This window comes from Thermobia domestica, chromosome 7, assembly GCF_964235325.1.
Source record: "Thermobia domestica chromosome 7, izTheDome1.hap1.1, whole genome shotgun sequence".
In the NCBI taxonomy this organism is placed as follows: domain Eukaryota; kingdom Metazoa; phylum Arthropoda; class Insecta; order Zygentoma; family Lepismatidae; genus Thermobia; species Thermobia domestica.
The window spans coordinates 3,766,537-3,774,770 of NC_137460.1; positions in this window are offsets into that span (position 1 = coordinate 3,766,537).

An 8,234-nucleotide genomic window follows, 5' to 3' on the forward strand; every position below is an offset into this window, starting at 1 on the left:
GGATTTCCTTAACAAAATAGCGTTAGAAAGGTTTGCAATAGTAGACGCCCTACAGGCTAAATTAAACACCTTGGAAGCTGCCAATGATCTTTTAAGAAAAAGAGAGCACGCAGAGCTATCGCAAAAACTGCACATGCTATACGGCCAAAATCCTATATCTAACCCGCAGAATGTATCCTATGGATTGCCAACCGAACCAAAGATAATGTATCCTGTATGACAGTTATATCACCATACCTATCCTGTATAAACGCAACCTGTCACACAACCAATGCACAGTTATGTACCTACATATCAACAACAATTTAATCCTCCTATGAGAACTACTCAAGCTAATCTTCAAGAATGTCAGAACACGACTCAAGAACCAAAGACCGTTCCCCACCACGAACAAAATCCTCCAAACAATGACCAATTTACCTTGGTCAATAAAATGGCAGAATTGTCACTAGTGATAGCGTAGACAAATTACAAAAACCAACAACGATATAGGAAGAGGAATAGCAATAATAGAGGAAGGAAAAAACGGAGACAAGCCTAGAACAGTCAGCAGGCTACACCCACGGAAGATCAAATTTTGGTATGCGCGATATGCCGGAAGCAGGGACACGGTGCATCTGTTATAAACGTCCAAAAAACGTGTAAGGCTGCCACTTGGCAAGGGGGGGGACAGCCATCATCATCCTTAACATGAAGACCAAAGATAAATTAGCAAGCAAAATAGCATAAATTACGAAATTCCTGCCATAGAAAAGCAATCAGAACAATTGGCAGAAACAGGGAAAACATTGCCCTAGAGGACGAAAAAGCATGTCACATTTAACAATTAAAACTAAATCAGGACCTCAGAATGCAATAATTGATACCAGAAGTACGATATCTATCATAACAGGTCAATCATAACAGAAAATCATACGAATTTTTGAGATGCACAATGGGGCACAAAACGAGTTTTCAGTGTCGCGACGAGGATGATTTTGGAAGAACTAACCGATAGGATTTCAAGCTTTGCGGATGATCTTGTCAGCAGTACATACAGCTTTCCACAACACTTGCAGGATTTAGAATTACTGTTTCAGAAGCTTAAAAAACACGATTTTCGGGCATCACCCAAGAAGACACACAAAGGTTATGATGAGCTTAACGTATTAGGACACCTTGTTAGTGGAGAATCCATTAAAATATCTCCAAACATAGCAAAGAAAATACAAAATTTCAAGAGACCGACTACAAAGCGGATTCTCATATGTTTTATCGGATTATGTTCATATCTTAGAGCGCATATCAAAGATTTTACTATAAAAATCGAGCCTTTCCAGCAATTAGTAACCTCTAAAACTAAATTTAAATCGACAGTGCAGCACGATGTTCTTTTTAAACAATTGAAAGAGGACATACTAAAGGCTCCTTCATTCGCTCATTTCGGCGATTCGTTATAAATACGCTTCTATAACGACAGTAGTCAAATGCAAATAGCAGGAATACTCGCTTGCTATGACCCAAGAACTGACACTGAGAAGGTGGGTGCCTACTGTTCTCGCAGATTGACGAAAAGTGAACAGAAAGCTAGTATTTGGCAAAAAGAATTATACGCGCCCATATATATACTTCGCGGAAATTTCACTGTTTTTTGCTAAATAGAAGATTCAATCTATACATAGAATCAAAGTGCATAGCGACGATGAACACACAACCTAATAAGATCGGAAAATATACCAGATACAAGCTATTCAAGCAATTATGATTTCAATGTACAGTATTTACCAGGGTCCAAGCCTCCAGCAGATATAATCAGAAGGGTCGAGCAAACGCAAGATATCAAGAAGAAAGAAGAAAAGATTAGGCGAAGATTGTCATGCCTAATACTCTAGAGGTAGCAACGTAAGGACGACAATTACAAGGACATCATTTCTGTTTTAGAAGGGAAAGAACCTGGCAAGATTAAATCAGCAAGATTAATCTCTACAGTTAAATCAGCAAGATATTTTGTCTTAAAAACGGTATATTATATAGAAAACAAAACCATCCTGTTTATTGTTTATTATATCTTCTACGCATACCCAAATTGTTGACCAACAAGTTGTTAACAGCCTTCCACCGCCAAGCAACTGGCCCCACATTTTGGTTTCTCAAAGTCGTATAAAACCACCATAAAGTAATTTTCTATGCCGCAGCTCAAAAACTATCTTGCTCACAAAATACGTACGTGTCAAGACTGCCAACGGTTAAAGAAGCTAACACAAAAGAAACAGGACGAACTATTGCATCACCCGGTGGGAGAGATAGCAACAACATGTGTATATGACTAACTCGGGCCCTTCCCAAGTAAAGAAGGAAGAAATAAATACATATTAGTAGCCACAGAATTAGCTACACATTATGTTATTGCAAAGACAGTGGACGCAATAATCGCGGAAAATATAAAGATTTTTTTGGAATATGATATCATTCTCAAATTCGAAGCATTTACAACGCTGTATTATGACCAACACCTAGAACATGAAGCGGCTCGTTTGCAACAAAAACACCATACGGATTGGGAGAGATGGTTACCGCATGTTATTTTTGGCATTAGTACTTACGTACGAGGAGAGGCCAAATATTCAGCAAGGTTTTTGTTATTTGAATACGAACTTAGGATCCCGACAGAATGTACACTCGAATCAAAACAACATATACAAGTTGACAGAGGTAAATTGGCAGCCACCAGGAAGAAAGTACAAAAGAACTTGGAACAGGCATATAACACAAAAGCAGTTTTATGACAGATGCCATACACAGATAATTTATAATCCAAGGGGCCTTGTTTCAGTATACTACCCTACAAGAAAAATTGCTTTACCTGAACACTTTAGTATTCACTACGAAGGACCAGCACGAATTGTAGAGAAGCTTAATCCAAACTTATATAGTGTGGAATTACTTCCTAAATTTCGCAACAGAATTCAAGAAATTGCGATCGACCGCTTGAAGCCATTCTACGCGGACCCAACTGAGGGAACATAAAATTAAGAAGGGAGAGGCACAAATTCAAGAAGAATTTAAGACAATTCCAAGTACTTACCGGGAACAGAAGAAGGACCAACAACAGAAGAAACTTAGAAAAGAAAGGATGCACTGACATAACACCACACTTCTTTATTTCAATTATAAGCTCTATGTCAATATGTTAATTAAATTCGTTACATTATTAGTATTTCCGTTTTTCTAGCAAAATGCAAGATCAACATTTTTTCTCTTTCTTTCTTAGTTTCAAAAGTCATTAATCCTTGGAGGGTCGAAATGCGATGCTTTCTTGTTTCTAGCATCGCTTCTTCAATACGAAGTACATGAATGCTTAATACGTCATTTTTATTCTTATGCAGGATGTTCATAAAATCAGACACTTGATAACATTGTACAGAATGACCAGAAGTTTACATTCTCTATTTTTCTCTTTTAAAGAAAATTTTCCAAATCCTAAACCAACAATTATCCTTTTATTAAATCTAATAATAATTTATTTGTGCCTCATCTTTCATAAGCCCCGTTACAAAACAAAAACTTAACCAATTGGCTAAACATATCTTCACCATTAGAAAGACTCAATTCACTGGCGCTTACTACTACTACGAAAGTGAAACTCAACTGAAATAGACTATAAACACCAGATGTGACATAAACATAGAAACCTACAATTAGTTAACTTGTATACGTTTATAAATTACAGTGATGACACTTCTGCCTACTCTGAGGGAAATGATAGTGACTGCTTTGATCCTGCTTAGATGGGACGGAACTATAGTGTTATTACCACTACTCATATAAATATCACAACAATGTATCATAGTTATTTTACAGTGTATTATAGTGTTTTATAGTGTCTATACAGTGTCTCCAAATGTATCAGTGTTGTGGTGCAAAAAAACTTTCATTAATAACAATTAAGCATTTTTCTCAAAAATAATCTTGCAGATTATTTTTTCCAGTGTGGGCGTGTAAGGATCCCCACATCACGACAAAAGCACATGTCAACACAACACGTGTTATTGATTGTAAACAGTGTAGCAGGCGAGAAGCCGACACGAAAGACACCGAGGAAAGCCGAAAGAAGACGAGCCTCACTAAAGGACCTGAAGAGGACAAATAAAAGCCCAACCACCGAGATACCTGGCATCAGTCGACCAACTAATCGTAACCTATCCTAAACCCTGGAGGCTGCTCTGAAGCTAAGGAGTCGTCCTAACCACAACTAATCCCTGGAGGCTGCTATGAAGCTAAGGGGATCACCTTAAATACCATACCTCGTGAGGGCTGCTATGAGCGGAGTTTTCCTAGAAACGAATCCTTGAGAACCCTGGAGGCTGTATAAAGCTAAGGGGTTACCCTTACACAACATAATAACCTGCAAACCTTGGACATTATAAAGACACTTTATTGTTCGAACTTTTGTAAACACAAAAGACTTAATTTTATAATAAAATTGGTGAAGGTATAAAATTCTCGGTCCATTATTGACTCTACCTATAAGTCATTACAATATGCATTTTGATGAAAGTGACATGTTAGAAACTCAGTCCAAGATAAGTGATATATAAAAAATGCAATTCAAAAGATTCAACTATTTTTCTATGATTCCCTAACACACAAGACTCAATTAGTTTCTACATATTAGATTAATGATCCAAATTGAATCAGTTAATTCAAAAAGGGCTTTAGTCAAACTTAGTTTCCAGAAAAATAAGAAAAACATTGCAGTTTTGAAGCTATCATAACAAAATGAACAATTTTTTCGTGTAAATGAAAATGGCATTAATGGAATGTTGTATTAAAAAAAAACATGTAAATGCTCATTGCCATGCTACAAAAATGGTTTCCGCTGTGGACTGAAGCCCTTCTTGCGTGTAAATTGTAGACGAAGCTGTATGCATGTAATTTTATTTAGTTATTATTTTTTGCTCTTTTTTAAAACATAAAACTGTGTTAAGATACTTTTTGCCAGGTTCCAGACGTTGCAAGTCTACCAACCGAATGGGACGAAATCAATAGTTATTGCCACTAACATATAAAACAAATATAATTTTCAATGCAGAAAGGGCTTCAGTCACTGACTAAAGCCCATGTTGCCTAGAATAATCAAAGTTGACATCTGTTTATAAAATGTTAGAACAATGAAACTGAAGCTCTTTAAACACAGAAGCATAGGTGTACCCAATGGGAACAAAAATCCGATATTAACTCAATTTTGCCATCTTAGTGGTTGAAGCCCTTTTTGTATGAACTAATTCAATTATCCCAAGATCCGTGTGTGTGTTTGTGTGTGTGTGTGTGTTTTCTCTATAAACCTCAATCATATCTTATGTGTATACAAGACAAAAGAAGGTTCGTAGTACGGTATGGAATAGCTGACATTTCATTCTTTTCACGTTTAAGTTTGATATATATTTTGCTCAGGTGGTACCTATTACTCCCATCTCCCCTAACTATCTGGTGAATTTACTATAAAAACTAAAACATTTACTCACCTAATAACAAGCTATGTACACTTCCTGAGTTGATAAAGTCTGTAGTAGCCAATATTTAATTTCTTCTTATACTTCAAATCTTACATTTCTTCTGGTAATTAAAAGTGATCAAATGCTGACTTGCAAATCGAGGTTTCTCAATAGGAATCTTAAAAGAACGTCTTCATATCTAATCTCCAGTTACTATCTAATCTCGAGCACTTAACTCTACTTTTCTGAAAGCACATTAGCAGTAAATTTAAGTACACTCATCTAACAACTTGGCCTTCACTTCTGCCAATGAGAGCTCTGTCTATCTCGATATTTAACAATTAATACCGTAGCAACTGTTATGCAATAAGAAATTATCATGCATCAATTACATACAGTAACGCGTTAAAATATAAATTTTCAAAGAATTACCTCTCATACCAATGGTAAAAGTGTTCAGACTTGGATACATTTGTAATTTCACTTTTTACACTACTTTTACCGACAATGAATTTAATACAACTATTTTCAAACATATTTGTCAATGGGGTCAGAAGAAAAAAAAAAGTCTCAAAGCTCAGATATTTCGTACACCCGGTGGAAGACTGTTACAAGTCAAAAATACATACTTTGAGAATATGGCTTTTAAAGTATGTTATTCTATCAAAAATCGCTTCCTTTAGTACTGATATTTCTGCCATCTAGGAATTAATTTGTTAAGTTTCTTTTATGCAAAAATACCACCAAGTAAATGTAGTATTCTTTCCTCTATTCTCTTGTGAGTGACGATAATTGAAAATTTCAATTTTTTGAGTTGTAACACTCTTCCACCGGGTGTGCAAGTTATATTTATGTATATCCCAACTTCGAGATCAGTTTTCTGGACATCCCCTGATTTAAAATTGATTTCATTATATGTATTATCCTCATTTTAGTATAAAAAGCAAAAATAGAAATTGAATATCGACTGAAAGCAGAAATTCATGTTATTATTCAGCCTAAACTCTTTTGTCTTCGCGAATTTTGTTGAAACGTTTGAACCTGGTTATATAGAAAACGATAATTGTGGTGTATGGTTGCGAAGCATGGTCACTAAATTTGAAGGACGAATGAATACTGTAAATGTGACATTGAACCTTTGGGTTCCATAAGCCATACAGTTAATTAGTTTCCAGAAATTTTCCCAGGCGTTGATAATTTTATCATTGACTTGAGTCAGGGGCGGACCAAGAGCCGGGCAACCCGGGCGACTACCCGGGGCGCCAGAGTCAGAGAGGCGCCAAAACGAGCCTCAAAAAGTAAATTTTATAATGCGTTTTCTACTGACCTTTTTGGTCTATATTCTTGTAAAGTAGCGGCAATTACATAATCTTTTTCCATTTCACCACGGAAGAAGAGAGTTTCATAGCACTAAGGGAGCTGTATCGACAAATGGAGAGATGGCATGTAGAATAAAGAGTGGAGGAGGAGTTTGTTTGTTTTCTTAAGTTTAGCGTTCGAAGGTTATGCCTTAATGGCTGAAGGAGATGTGGATGCTAATTATAGTAGAATCCGAACCACTTTTATCGTTCAACAGTAACCCACCGGGAATTGGACCCGGGGCCACAGAAGGCAGGGCTGCTAGCCACTAGACCAAGCGGGGGGACGAAGTTGGTATTGTTTATAGCGGGCCATATTCTTTGTGAAGTTTTCCTAGGTAATGAATGTCTTTTTTAAAAATGGGTTTAAAATATTAAAAATAATACGATAAAATGTAAAATATAGGCTAGTACTAGGGGGAGGGCTGTAAAAAGTCACTTTGTCCGGGTGAAAATTTGGCCTGGTCCACCTCTGACGTGAGTTGTAGTTCTTTTTAGCTGATTCTTGATAATCGACAAACTACAAAAAGCAAGATTATTACATATTATTATTATTTTGATTATTAATAATAATTACTATTGTTTTCGTATTTATACAGGCGACTATCACCCGAAATCTTTAACTCTTACCATTGCCTGAAAGGAAATTTTCACGAATGTAACATGGGTTATAGAGGAGGTGTGACTGGAATTGCTATCAGAGATGATAAAGAAGCTCAGAAAGCCTTCCCTGAGTTGGCCCAAGACTTTACAGCGGTGGATACCTTATAACTTATGACTTCATTACCACGTAGAAATAGTGGATAATGAGGATATACCTAATTTCTTGGAAGACTATTCGTGGAAGGCTCTCACCTGTAATTCACTGATTCAAACTTTCAAACTACTTGTTGTGGGTTGAATACTATTGTACAAAACAAATCTTCTCCCATTTCTAGGGCGCTTGTTAATACTCTTGCAAGGAAAGTTGATGTGGTACGCCTACTTTAAAGTCAACCATATCTTATCTTCCAGTTACAACTGCTAGTGAAGGAAATTTCTCTAAGGAGTCTACCGGCATTCAGAAACGGAATGGTAAAGCAAGCTTACCTTCCACTTATGGCATCAGGAGATATCTCAACATCACCAGGTATCATGTTCCATTGTTCCAAAACAACGGGGCAGAGTCCAAGGTAATTGCGGAGACTTTTTGTAACGTCGAAAGGCCTTGAGTGCCGGTCCTGTCTACCTCATGTTATGACAGAGATACCACGTTAATTACAAGTTACTTTGGCAAATACAACTTGCCCATTTGAGAATAGAACGTCTCCTGTAAACGAGGCAGAGTTTTAGAGAGCAAATTGCGCACATAAGATTACTTGGGTGGGCATTTTCATTGAATGGTAAATTTTCGAAGAAATGG